Source organism: Tiliqua scincoides, chromosome 3 (genome assembly GCF_035046505.1).
Source record: "Tiliqua scincoides isolate rTilSci1 chromosome 3, rTilSci1.hap2, whole genome shotgun sequence".
NCBI lineage: Eukaryota > Metazoa > Chordata > Lepidosauria > Squamata > Scincidae > Tiliqua > Tiliqua scincoides.
In genome coordinates, this window is record NC_089823.1 from 184430769 (window position 1) to 184445475 (window position 14707).

Below are 14707 nucleotides of genomic sequence, written 5' to 3' on the forward strand. Positions count from 1 at the left end.
TGCTCAGAACATAACATAAAAACAGCCCCACTGGATCAGGCCATAGGCCCATCTAGTCCAGCTTCCTGTATCTCACAGCGGCCCACCAAATGCCCCAGGGAGCACACCAGATAACAAGAGACCTGCATCCTGGTGCCCTCCCTTGCATCTGGCATTCTGACATAGCCCATTTCTAAAATCAGGAGCTTGCACATACACATTATGGCTTGTAACCCATAATGGATTTTTCTTTCAGAAACTTGTCCAATCCCCTTTTAAAGGCATCCAGGCCAGATGCCATCACCACATCCTGTGGCAAGGAGTTCCACAGACCAACCACACGCTAAGTAAAGAAAAAAATTTTTTGCCTGTCCGAACTCTCCCAACACTGACTTTTAGTGGATGCCCCCTGGTTCTGGTGTTATGTGAGAGTGTAAAGAGCATCTCTCTATCCACTTTATCTTTCCCTTGCATAATTTTGTATGTCTCAATCATGTCCCCCCTCAGACGTCTCTTTTCTAGGCCGAAGTGGGCCAAACGCCGTAGCCTTTCCTCATAAGGAAGGTGCCCCAGCCCAGTAATCATCTTAGTCGCTCTCTTTTGCACCTTTTCCATTTCCACTATTTCCTTTTTGAGATGTGGTGACCAGAACTGGACACAATACTTCAGGTGTGGCCTTTCCATAGATTTGTACAATGGCATTAGCCATTTTGCTCTCAATACCTTTTCTAAATGATCCCAAGCATAGAATTGGCCTTCTTTACTGCTGTCGCACATTGGGTTGACACTTTCATTGACCTGTCCACCACCATCCCAAGATCTCTCTCCTGATCTGTCACAGACAGCTCAGAACCCATCAGCTTATATGTGAAGTTTTGATTTTTTGCCCCAATGTGCATGACTTTACACTAACTGACATTGAAACGCATCTGCCATTTTGCTGCCCATTCTGCCAGTTTGGAGAGATCCTTCTAGAGCTCCTCACAATCACTTCTGGTCTTCACCACTCGGAAAAGTTTGGTGTCATCTGCAAACTTTGCCACCTCACTGCTGAACCCAGTCTCCAGGTCATTTATGAAGAGGTTGAAAAGCACCGGTCCCAGGACAGATCCTTGGGGCACACTGCTTTTCACTTCTCTCCATTGTGAAAATTGCTCATTGACACCCACTCTCTGTTTCCTGGTCTTCAACCAGATCTCAGTCCAGGAGAGGACGTGCCCTCTAATTCCCTGACTGTGGAGTTTTTTCAGTAGCCTTTGGTGAGGGACCGTGTAAACGCTTTCTGAAAGCCCAGATATATAATATCTACGGGTTCTCCCGCATCCACATGCCTGTTGACCTTTTCAAAGAATTCTAAAAGGTTTGTGAGGCAAGACTTACCCTTACAGAAGCCATGCTGATTCTCCCTCAGCAAGGCTTGTTCGTCTATGTGTTTTGAGATTCTATCTTTGATGAGGCATTCCACCATCTTACCTGGTATAGATGTTAGGCTGACCGGCCTATAGTTTTCCGGGTCCCCCCTTTTTAAAGATCAGTGTGACATTTGCTATCCTCCAATCCTCTGGCACCGTGGCCATTTTGAGGGACAAGTTGCATACCTTAGTCAAGAGATCTGCAACTTCATTCTTCAATTCCTTAATAACTCTTGGGTGGATGCCATCAGGGCCTGGTTACTTATTGATCTTTAATTTATCAATGAGGTCTGAAACATCTTCTCTTTTAACCTCTGACTTAATTCCTTGGTCAGGAGGGGCCGTTCAGGCAGCGGTATCTGCCTGAGGTCTTCTGCCGTGAAGACAGATGCAAAGAACTCAATTTCTCTGCCATCTCTAAGTCTCCTTTTATCTCCCCTTTCCCTCCCTCACCATCCAAACTGCTTCTCTGGTGGGTTTCCTGCTTCTAACATATTTGAAGAAGCTTTTATTATTCCCCTTAATGCTGCTGGCCATGTGTTCCTCATAGTGTCTCTTGGCCTCCCATATCACCTTCTTACATTTCTTTTGCCACAGTTTATGTTCCTTTTTATTCTCCTCATTAGGGCAAGACTTCCATTTATGGAAGGAAGCTTCCTTGCCTCTCTGACTTGGCTTGTTAGTCATGCAGGCACCCTCCTGGATTTAGCAGAGCCCTTCTTCCTTTGCGGTATACACTTCTGCTGGGCCTCTATTACTGTTGTTTTAAGCAGCCTCCATGCACTCTGGAGAGATTGGGCTCTTTTTACCTTCCCTTTCAACCTCCTTCTAATCAGCCTCCTCATTTGAGGGAATTCTGCTTGTCGGAAGTCAAGGGTTTTTGTGAGAGATTTGCCTGTTATTCTTCCCCCGACGTGCATGTTGAAACGGATCGCAGCATGATCACTGTTCCCAACAGCTCAGTAACATTGACATCTCGAACCAGGTCCTGAGTACTGCACAATATTAAATCCAGAGTCACCTGTCCTCTGGTGGGCTCCATGACTAGCTGCTCTAAGGCACAGTCATTTAACATCTCAAGAAATCTGGTCTCCTTTTCGTAACCAGAACACAAATTGACCCAGTCTATATGAGGATAATTGAAGTCCCCCATGATTATGACCCTGTCCCTCCTTGTCACCTCCCTGATCTGTTTCCTCATTTCAAGGTCCCCTTCCTGTTTCTGGTCTGGAGGCTGATAGTACGCCCCCAATATTACATCACTCCTCAGGCCTGGTAATTTAACCCACAGAGATTCTATGGTGGAGTCGGACCCGCCTTCAATCTCTACTTTGCTGGATTCTATCTCTTCCTTAATGTAAATGGCCACCCCGTCTCCAACACGCCCCTCCTGTATAGTTTATAGCCTGGGATTGCAGTATCCCACTGATTTTCCATATTCCACCAGTTTTCCGTTATGCCCACTATGCCAATGTTTTCCCTTGTCACCACACATTCCAGTTCTCCTATCTTCGCTCAGATACTTTGGGCATTTGCATAAAAGCATTTGTACATGGAATGCCCCAGAATGGGCTGCTTATTAGCTCCTTTCTCCCTGCATCCTCTCATTGTGCCAAATCATCTATCACATCCCATCATGCTACCATTCCCAATTTCTTCTCCTACTCTGTCTTTACTTTGTTGTTCTCTATACTCCCTGTCCTTGTCCCATAGGGATGAGGAGTCCCGAACCAGATGCCCCTCGGCTCCTGTCGGCCTCCCCCCAGGGATCAGTTTAAAAGCTACTCTGCCACCTTTTTAATGTTATGCACCAGCAGTCTAGTTCCATTCTGGTTCAAGTGAAGCCCGTCCCTCTTGTACAGGCCCTACTTGTCCCAAAACGTTCCCCAGTGCCTAACGAATCTAAACCCCTCCTCCCTACACCACCATCTCATCCATGCATTGAGACCCCTGATATCCGCCTGCCTCGCTGGCACTTCATGCGGAACAGGTAGCACTTATAAGAACATAAGAACATAAGAACAGCCCCACTGGATCAGGCCATAGGCCCATCTAGTCCAGCTTCCTGTATCTCACAGCGGCCCACCAAATGCCCCAGGGAGCACACCAGATAACAAGAGACCTCATCCTGGTGCTCTCCCCTACATCTGGCATTCTGACTTAACCCATTCCTAAAATCAGGAGGTTGCGCATACACATCATGGCTTGTACCCCATAATGGATTTTTCCTCCAGAAACTCGTCCAATTCCCTTTTAAAGGCGTCTAGGCTAGACGCCAGCAACACATCCTGTGGCAAGGAGTTCCACAGACCGACCACGCGCTGAGTAAAGAAATATTTTCTTTTGTCTGTCCTAACCCGCCCAACACTCAATTTTAGTGGATGTCCCCTGGTTCTGGTATTATGTGAGAGTGTAAAGAGCATCTCCCTATCCACTCTGTCCATCCCCTGCATAATTTTGTATGTCTCAATCATGTCCCCCCTCAAGCGTCTCTTTTCTAGGCTGAAGAGGCCCAAACGCCGTAGCCTTTCCTCATAAGGAAGGTGCCCCAGCCCCGTAATCATCTTAGTCGCTCTCTTTTGCACCTTTTCCATTTCCACTATGTCTTTTTTGAGATGCGGCGACCAGAACTGGACACAATACTCCAGGTGTGGCCTTACCATCGATTTGTACAACGGCATTATAATACTAACCGTTTTGTTCTCAATACCCTTCCTAATGATCCCAAGCATAGAATTGGCCTTCTTCACTGCCACCGCACATTGGGTCGACACTTTCATCGACCTGTCCACCACCACCCCAAGATCTCTCTCCTGATCTGTCACAGACAGCTCAGAACCCATCAGCCTATATCTAAAGTTTTGATTTTTTGCCCCAGTGTGCATGACTTTACACTTACTGACATTGAAGCGCATCTGCCATTTTGCTGCCCATTCTGCCAGTCTGGAGAGATCCTTCTGGAGCTCCTCACAATCACTTCTGGTCTTTACCACTCGGAAAAGTTTGGTGTCGTCTGCAAACTTAGCCACTTCACTGCTCAACCCTGTCTCCAGGTCATTTATGAAGAGGTTGAAAAGCACCGGTCCCAGGACAGATCCTTGGGGCACACCGCTTTTCACCTCTCTCCATTGTGAAAATTGCCCATTGACACCCACTCTCTGCTTCCTGGCCTCCAACCAGTTCTCAATCCACGAGAGGACCTGTCCTCTAATTCCCTGACTGTGGAGTTTTTTCAGTAGCCTTTGGTGAGAGACCGTGTCAAACGCCTTCTGAAAGTCCAGATATATAATGTCCACGGGTTCTCCCGCATCCACATGCCTGTTGACCTTTTCAAAGAATTCTATAAGGTTTGTGAGGCAAGACTTACCCTTACAGAAGCCATGCTGACTCTCCCTCAGCAAGGCCTGTTCGTCTATGTGTTTTGAGATTCTATCTTTGATGAGGCATTCCACCATCTTACCCGGTATGGATGTTAGGCTGACCAGCCTATAGTTTCCCGGGTCCCCCCTCTTTCCCTTTTTAAAAATAGGCGTGACATTTGCTATCCTCCAATCTTCTGGCACTGTGGCCGTTTTGAGGGACAAGTTGCATACCTTAGTCAAGAGATCTGCAACTTCATTCTTCAATTCCTTAATAACCCTTGGGTGTATGCCATCAGGGCCCGGTGACTTATTGATCTTTAATTTATCAATGAGGTCTGAAACATCTTCTCTTTTAACCTCTATCTGACTTAACTCCTCGGTTAGGAGGGGCCGTTCGGGCAGCGGTATCTGCCCGAGGTCTTCTGCCGTGAAGACAGATGCAAAGAACTCATTTAATTTCTCTGCCATCTCTAAGTCTTCTTTTATCTCCCCTTTCCCTCCCTCACCATCCAGAGGGCCAACCGCTTTTCTGGCGGGTTTCCTGCTTCTAACATATTTGAAGAAGCTTTTATTATTCCCCTTAATGTTGCTGGCCATGCGTTCCTCATAGTCTCGCTTGGCCTCCCCTATCACCTTCTTACATTTCTTTTGCCACAGTTTATGTTCCTTTTTATTCTCCTCATTAGGGCAAGACTTCCATTTACAGAAGGAAGCTTCCTTGCCCTTCACAGCCTCTCTAACTTGGCTGGTTAGCCATGCGGGCACTCTCCTGGATTTAGTGGAACCCTTCTTTCTTTGCGGTATACACCTCTGCTGGGCCTCTATTACTGTTGTTTTAAGCAGCCTCCATGCACTCTGGAGAGACTGGACTCTTTTTACCCTCCCTTTCAACCTCCTTCTAACCAGCCTCCTCATTTGAGGGAAGTCCGCCCGTCGGAAGTCAAGGGTTTTTGTTAGAGATTTGCCTGGTATTCTTCCCCCAACGTGCACGTCAAAACGGATCGCAGCATGATCACTGTTCCCCAATGGCTCAGTAACGTTTACATCTCTAACCAGGTCCTGCGTACCACACAAAATTAAATCCAGAGTCACCTGTCCTCTGGTGGGCTCCGTGACTAGCTGATCTAAGCCACAGTCATTTAGCACGTCAAGAAATCCGGTTTCCTTATCGTGACCAGAACACAAATTGACCCAGTCAATATGAGGATAATTGAAGTCCCCCATGATTACAACCCTGTCCCTCCTTGTCACCTCCCTGATCTGTTTCCTCATTTCAAGGTCCCCATCAGATTTCTGGTCTGGAGGACGATAGCACGCCCCCAGTATTACATCGCTGCACAAGCCTGGTAATTTAACCCACAGAGATTCTACGGTGGAGTCGGACCCACCTTCAATCTCTACTTTGCTGGATTCTATCCCTTCCTTAACATAAAGGGCCACCCCACCTCCAACATGCCCCTGCCTGTCCCTCCTGTAGAGTTTATAGCCCGGGATTGCGGTATCCCACTGATTCTCCGCATTCCACCAGGTTTCCGTTATGCCCACTATGTCAATATTTTCCCTTGTCACCAGACATTCCAGTTCTCCCACCTTTGCTCGTAGACTTCGGGCATTCGCATAAAAGCATTTATACACGGAATGCCCCAGGATGGGCTGCTTATTCGCTCCTTTGTCCCCGCATCCTCTCATTGTGCCAAACCGTCTATCACATCCCATCACCCTACCTTTCCCAATTTCTTCTCCTACCCTGCCTTTGTCTTGTTGTTCTCTAACCTCCCCATCCTCATCCCATAGGGATGAGGAGTCCCGAACCGGATGCCCCTCGGCTCCTGTCGGCCTTCCCCCAGGGATCAGTTTAAAAGCTGCTTTGCCACCTTTTTAATGTTATGCGCCAGCAGTCTGGTTCCATTCTGGTTCAAATGGAGCCCGTCCCTCTTGTACAGGCCCCGCTTGTCCCAAAACGTTCCCCAGTGCCTAATGAATCTAAACCCCTCCTCCCTACACCACCGTCTCATCTACGCATTGAGACCCCTGATCTCCGCCTGCCTAGCTGGCCCTGCGCGTGGAACAGGTAGCACTTCAGAGAACGCTACCTTTGAGGTCCTGGCTTTCAGCTTCCTGCCTAAAAGCCTAAATTTGGCCTCCAGGACCTCCCAGCTACACTTGCCCACATTGTTGGTGCTGACATGCACCACAGCCGCTACCTCTCCCCCAGCACTGTCTACTAGCCTGTCTAGACGAGAAGTGATGTCCGCAACCTTCGCACCAGGCAGGCAAGTCACCATGCGGTCCTCACATCCGTCGCAAACCCCCCTCTCTATGTTTCTAATAATTGAATCCCCCACTACAAGAAGCCCCCGACCCCCCTCCCGCCGAGGAGTATCCCGAGTGCGCTCGGATATGGGCCCATCCCCTGGAGAAGGGATCCCCCCTAGGGGATTGTTTCCCTCCTCTCCAGGATGACGTCCTCCAGTCCCGAGACTTCCCACCCGGGCAGCCGAGGAGCTGCACGCCTGAGGTTGGGATGAAGCCTGATCATCCCCAGAAGTCTCCCCACGGTCCTCCTCTGGCTGCCTGCGCTTCTGCAGGTCGGCCACCAAGGCTTCAAGGGAGCGGACGCGTTCCCTGAGAGCCTGGAGCTCCTTGCACCGAGGACACACCCATGACTTATGCCCCAGAGGCATATAATCATACATGTGGCACTCGATGCAGAACACTGGATAGCCCCCACCCTGCTGCTGGCTGTCTGACTGCATAGCTTTTTTGTTGTTGTTGTTTTATTTAGGGGTCCTTTTAAAAACCGTACACTGGATAGCAGCCCTCTTCTCAAGGGAAGAGGAAGGGCAGCGTATGGGGCCCTGGCCTCCTCGCTCTGCTGCTGAACTCGCCCAGATGCTAAACTCTTGTGCCTTACCTGGCACTTAGTTCCCGAGGCACTGGGTTCCCAGAGGCCACACGCGTCTGCAGAGAGCCTCACGCGATGGCCTGCCTAGCTTTATACTCCTGGCTGGCTCCTCCCCCCTCCTTCCTTCCTGATTGAAAGGGGGCTGGCCTTCCCAGGTGAGTTTACAAAAGCTCAGGAAGGCAAATGGCTGCTGATGGGCATGACCTACTCTGCAGGCTCCTGAATGGACTGCTTGGATTAGCCTAATGGGGCTCTTAATGGGTTGGGAGTTGGCCCTTCCTAGGTCCTTTCCCTCCTAGTTCTGTTCTCTTAGGCTGGACTGTTTTTGTAACCTCAAGCTAGTTTTTATTTGGGTTTGTTTAATTATTTATTGCTCTCTAGATCCTGTGTCCCAATTTACTGACCTGTTTAGGTTATGTTCTTAGATTAGGTTTAACCTGGGTTAAGTATAGGTTTAATTTAAACAAGTAGAAAAAACCTGCTTTCCACTTTATCCTCCTCCCTTCCTTCGATTAAGTGCTACCTTAGGTGCAGCTAACTTTCAACTTTGATTTAAATGCCTGACCCTTGAGTAGGACTCTGCTCTTACTCACGAGTAGGACTCTGCTCCTGCTCAGAGTAGCCCTATGTACCTCCCTTAGGTGCTAACTTTCAATTTTGATTTAAGGTTGCTTTAAAGGTAAGGTTAAGGTTAGAAGACAGGGAGTTAGAAAGACAAAGTGTTAGAATGAGTACACTTACCTCCTCCTCCTGCTCCTCCTCCTCTCCTTCTCCAAAACTCAGAGGTCTCCTTGCCTTCTCCTCGCCCAGATGCTAAACTCTAGTGCCTTACCTGGCACTTAGTTCCCGAGGCACTTGGTTCCCAGAGGCCACACGCGTCTGCAGAGAATGCTTCCGGGAATGCTACCTTTGAGGTCCTGGCTTTCAGCTTCCTACCTAATAGCCTACCTAATAGCCTGGCTACACCTGCCCACATCTTTGGTGCCGACATGCACCACAACCGCTATCTCCTCCCGAGCACTATTTACCAGCCTGTCTAGACGAGAAGTGATACCTACAACCTTCGCACCAGGCAGGCAAGTTGCCATGCAGTCCTCACTTCCGTCGCAAACCCCCCCTCTATGTTTCTATGAAGTTCCTGACCCCCCCTCCCGCCGAGGAGTATCCTGAGAGCGTTTGGATACGGGCCCATCCCCTGGAGAAGGGTTCCCCCTAAGGGGATTGTTTCCCTCCTCTCCAGGATGACGTCCTCCAGCCCTGAGACTTCCCACACAGGCAACTGAGGAGCTGCGCACCTGAGGGAGGGACAAAGCCTGATCGTCCCTGGAAGTCTCCCCATGGTCCTTCTCTGCCTGCCACTTTTTCTCCAGGTCGGCCACCAAGGCTTCAAGGGAGCGGACATGTTCCCTGAGTCCCTGGAGCTCCTTGCACCAAGGACACACCCTTGACTTATGCCCCAGAGGCATATAGTCATACATGTGGCACTCAATGCAAAACACTGGATAGCCCCCGCCCTGCTTCTGGCTGTCTGACAGGATAGTTTTGTTTTTTTGTTTGTTTAGGGGTACTTAAAAACCCTTCACTGGCTTGCTGCCCTCTTCTCAAGGGAAGAGAAAGGGCAGTGTCTGGGGCCCTGGCTTCCTCGCCCTGCTGCTGACCTTGCACCAAGGCTAAACTCGCTGTGCCTTACCTGGCACTTTGTTCCCGGGGCACTTGGTTCCCAGAGGCCAAGCACACTTCTGCAGAAAGACTCACGCAGTGTCAGGCGCTAGCTTTATACTCCTAGCTGGCTCCTCCTCCCTCCCTCCTTGCTGATTGAAAGGGGGCTGGTCTTCCCAGGTGAGGTTACAAAAGATCAGGAAGACAAAAGGCTGCTGATGGGTTTAATCTACTCTGCAGGGTCCTGAATGGGGTGCTTGGATTTGCCTAATGGGGCTCTTATCAACTCCTAAAGGTCAATGATTATGACCTAAAGGACAATGACTATGCTAAATTGCCCTGCCTGGCTGGGAACCGGCCCTTCCTAGGTTCTTATTCTCCTAATTCAATTCTCTTAGGCTGGACTGTTTTTTAACCTCAAGCTGCTTTTTATTTGAGTTTAAACTGCACTGGTTTAAGAGTTTTTTGGGCTTGGCAGAACTGACACACTGAGGTTTAAATTCTGTTTAACCCTGTTTATAAAATAGAGACACCAAGTGTACTTTCTTCATCTATTACCCTCTTCTTTGTTTAGTTTGGGCTCAAGCTCCATATCTAAATTATACCTCCTGCTTTTATTAATTGTGCACCTTTATTTAAATTATTTATTTATTGCTCTCACCTAGATCCTGTGTCCCAATTTACTGAACCTTTAGATTATGTACTAGCTTAGATTAAGTTTAACTTGGGTTAAGTATAGGGTTAATTTAAACAACGTAGAAAAACTTGCTTTCCACTTTATCCTCCTATGTTTTATTTACTTTTCCAAGTGCCTGTACCTTGGGCCCTTACTCACAAGTAGGACTCTGCTCCTGCTCAGAGTAGACCTATGTACACACTTGCGCATTTATTTTTATTGCCCTCACCTAGCTCCTGTGCCCCAACTTGCTGGACCTCAGACTCCCTCCCTCAGGTTAGATTAGGTGCTAGCTTAGGTAAAGCTTAGGTAAAGCTAAGCTAAAGGTAAAGCTAAATTTCAATGTTGATTTAAAGTTGATTTAAGGTTAGAAGACAAAGAGTTAGAAAGACAAAGAGTTAGAAAGAGTACACTTACCTTCTCTTTCTCCTCCTCCTCTCCTCTTCACAGCTCAGAGAGTCCTCCCTCTCCTCCAAAACTCAGAGGTCCACTTGCCTTCTCCTTCTCCCCGCACTGAGGCTAAACTCACTGTGCCTTACCTGGCACTTTGTTCCTGACGCACTTGGTTCCCAGAGGCCACGCATGCTACTCAGGATGCTACAGTAGCATCCTTTTAGTGCCCTTTAGTGCCCTTTTAGTGTCACAGCAGCTCCGTGCTCCAGGTAGCTCAGGATTGAGCTGTTAGAGGACTTTCATGCTATTTGATCAGCTACCTACAGTTGATGCAACTGTAATGTGGATAGATTTTGGATGTGGTCACAGTGAGGGGCTCGATGACAGATATTACAATCTGAAGCTGTGATGTGAAAGGTGACAGGCCTAGAAAGACTTCAGAATCCCCGCTGGTAGGCTTAAGTCTTCACTTCAGCAAGGAGGAAAATGCAATGTGGTAATTGGGTTTGTGTGGTTCTAGAGTATTTGCATTCTAGACAATTGTGTCCTGGTCAAATGTACCCCAGTCATTGGCATCCCTGGATATCCACAGTTCGTTCGTTCTTTCGTTCGTTCTTTCGTTCTTTCTTTCTTTCTTTCTTTCTTTCTTTCTTTCTTTCTTTCTTTCTTGGTAATCTTGTTTATTTACATTCCACTATAACTGGGCAACAAATTCCATGTTATATATTGTAAGCCTCTTAACCCAACCCTAACCCTACCTTCGCATTTTAAAAATCAAAGAACATCTAATATACTGATATTGTTTCACAAATGTCTGGAAGGCCCCCTCCCCCAAAAAACACAGACACAAATGTCCAATACTGCAATGCTTTTGATTGGGACACAGTTGTCCAGTTCTGTCATTGGGGGCCTGTTCTGAAACCTTTTGCTGCACAACTACCAGGTGAAAATTGGATTGACGGGTGTCTTGTATGTGGGGCTCACTAGGTCTCCCTAATGCATTAAATGATTTCTGCCTGCTGTTTGCTCCGTTATCTTCTATTAATGTAATAAATTCAACTTTCCACTATCCTGTAACCTGTGGTTAACTGAATATGTTTACATGAATGCCATTCATTTTTTCCTCATTCTTTCTTGGTATTTATTCTAGCCATGAGTTTAAAATCCTTTTTTTTTTTTTTTTAACCTGGAGAGTGTAGTAGATGGGTCTTTTCAGCATCTTATCCATGTTTCTGATTTCTTATAATAAGGGCAAATTGGCTTTCTTCCCCAGCAGGAAGAAACTAGGCAGCAATTCGTAAAAGGTTTAACTGCTAAACGACATTAAAACAAGGCAACTTAGCCGCAATTAGTGTAATAATGTATAAAATGCTACTAAATTCCATTTTATAATCCATTAGCTTGAGGGCTGGTGTTTTGCATGCCCTAATTATATGGTAAAGTAGAAGGTCATTTACCTATAATTTTAATTCATATTACACTGGACATCTGTGTTCATTTTTGTTTTATTCAGTGTTTTGCTCAACAACTGGTTCATTTTGGGGGTAGCTGTTGAACCATTGTCCTTAACTATTAGCCCTGCTTGTGACTGAAAGCAATTGGAAAAGGACAGACCATTTGGTGCTGTATTTGAGACTGAGTCTTTTTGAGCATTTCTGGCTTGCTGCTTTAATGCTAAACCATATAGGGGAAGGGAAACAGAGCCCTTCTCCACCAAAGGAAGAGTCAGGTTGTATATTGTTTTGCATGACACTGTGCCATATGGATTGCAATCCTGGGGACTGCCCTAGCCTCTCCCCTCCAAGGACTTACTGAGGTAGTAAAGGTCCCTCAAAGTTTGAGAAATGCTGATCTATAGAAATCTGTGAAATCCATAAAGGACAAACTATGTTACACACATTTGTAGGTACAAAAACCTAGAAATCCTGTTCTTTTCTGCAGTGCAATGGGGAAATTTTCAGTGGGGAACTGTAGGAGAGCAGTGCTGCAGCTACCATGAACCTGCTCCAGGTGTTTAGCTTTTAGTGGGTGTTCCACACATGTAGCAGTGCAATGCTGCTTTGGGAAGCACCCAAGGCTTAAGCCTTGTTGCTTGAGGGAGTGCAGAAAGCAGAAGCACTGAAGGGACTTTGGGAGAAGGAACCAAGGTAGCAAGAAGTCAGAGCAAATGAATCAGACGGCAGACTGGTTTCAATAGATGCTGGGGAAGAAGCCGGAAGCGGAACGGAGTGAAATCAAGAGAGAGTCCACTCTCCGGCCAGCCTCCTCAAGCCTTTATTGACTCTCAAAACACATGAAGCAATACTGATAAGCTACTACAATACAATACAATAGCACCTTTATTGGCATATAATATAAACAGGAGACCAACTACAACAGTCACTAATAAAATACTTAAGCATAAAAGAAAATAGGAATAATACAGGAAAAAGGGAAAAGAAAAAAAGAGTTCAAGGAGGGGGGATATTTTAATAATATGGGATAAAAAACTGGCAACTATTAAAGTAATATTTGCCTGATTATCACTTAGTAAAACAAAAATAGGATCGATAAATGGGCCAAAAGGGTAGCTTAGAAAGGGGCCCAAGTACAGCTTCCTGAGTAGGATAAGCTACTAGTTACAACTAGCTGGGGCTCTAGCTAACCACAAAACACATTCCTAGATAATGACCACTTAACATCCTGTTATTCACAGAACTGGGCTCAGACTCAGCATATTTCAAGGTTGGCAGAGTGTGCTCCGCACGCAGATGCAGGCGTGCCCGCTGTCTTTGTTACTAAATACTAAAGCTAAGCCCAGCGCCTGTGCACTAATTACAACACACACATGCTTGCACATGTAAACAATTGACTTCTGGAACCCCTGGCCACAAACTATGTGGGAGAGAGAGACTTGAACTAGAAAACAGCACAAAGGGCAAAGGTTGAAGAGTCCATTGTCTGATACTTCTTCAATGAAAATCAAACCTTCCCAAACTTGCTTTTTAGAAGTGAGCTTTGTAACTTTTCATATACACAAATGCATGTAAGTTTGTAGCCCCAGGGGCATGTTTCAAAGGTATCTTTCACTCCCCCCAGGGCTGAAGGAACTGTTTGGTCTCTAAACTAGACAAAGGGCAAGGATTGAAGAATGAGAACAAAGATTTTTTTTTTCTTCATATATTGGTTGATTCTAATGGTCTGGCCAGTTTTGGAGACAATGGTCCATCTCCACCAAAACCCAAATTGTGACCAGGATTTCACTTTGTGCAGAATTCTGTGGCAGCCTATTTAAAACAGAAGGCTTGCGAATAAGTATTTCTCACTTCAACCTAAACATATTTATTCAGAAATAGTTTCCATTGTGAGTGCCAACATTCATGTAGAATTCAACAAGATTAATCCTTTAGTGCAAATATTTTGATATTGCTAATCGCTCTGTGTTTGAGCTTATCAAAGCTGTCAGAGAAGATGGTTACACAAAATAAACAGCGTTCAATACTTTTGTGGTAAAACAAAATAGAAGGTTCAAAATACTTAGCTCTGTTCAAAAAATGCAGTTCATATTTGCAGATTATGAAGTTGTGAGTGTGTGCTATTCCATCTTTTTGGTTAAAGTGATTGTAAATAGGAAATATTTGTGTTTCATAATGTTTATTAAATATGTTGAATATTAAATTCTGTTCAATTACTGTAGTAGATAACAGAAGTTTTCTTTCGGATCAGGCTTTGCTCAACAGAGTTATCATATGATCTTGTTTAATGGACAATCTTAGTTGTGGATCATCTTAAACGGAAGAAGTACGGAAATGTTAGTCCCCCTGACTAGGTATCTGTGTCATTACTATTAGAAATAGCTTGGGCATACATAACAGAATTCTAACCAACAGTTTCTGAATATGAAAACTAAGAGACATCCTCTATGCCACCAGCAAGCCCTGCCTGAAAGCAGGAAACTAATGAACCACCATGCAAGTTTACTCAGAAATAAGTTTTCAGTCATAGAGTTTTCAGTTTTCAGTGGGGCTTATTCACAAGTGAGTGCGCAAAGGACTATAACCTTAGATTGCAAAATAGCGAAACAGCTCAGTTTCTACCTTTCAGTTACTACAATATTGTTGGCACAAACTGAAGTGCGCATTATGTTGGCAGAATGTGCTTTCCGGCTGCCACAAACATGACAACATGGCCTGGCTACCTCCAGAAGCAGCGCACAATCAGGTCGGAATGGCAGCAGAATGCAACAGACCATGGACTGGACAAGATGCTGCAGGGAGGAGGGTGGATCAGAACCATGAAAAGGGTGTATTTGGCAGCAGTGGTGCCCACTAAATCCTAACCC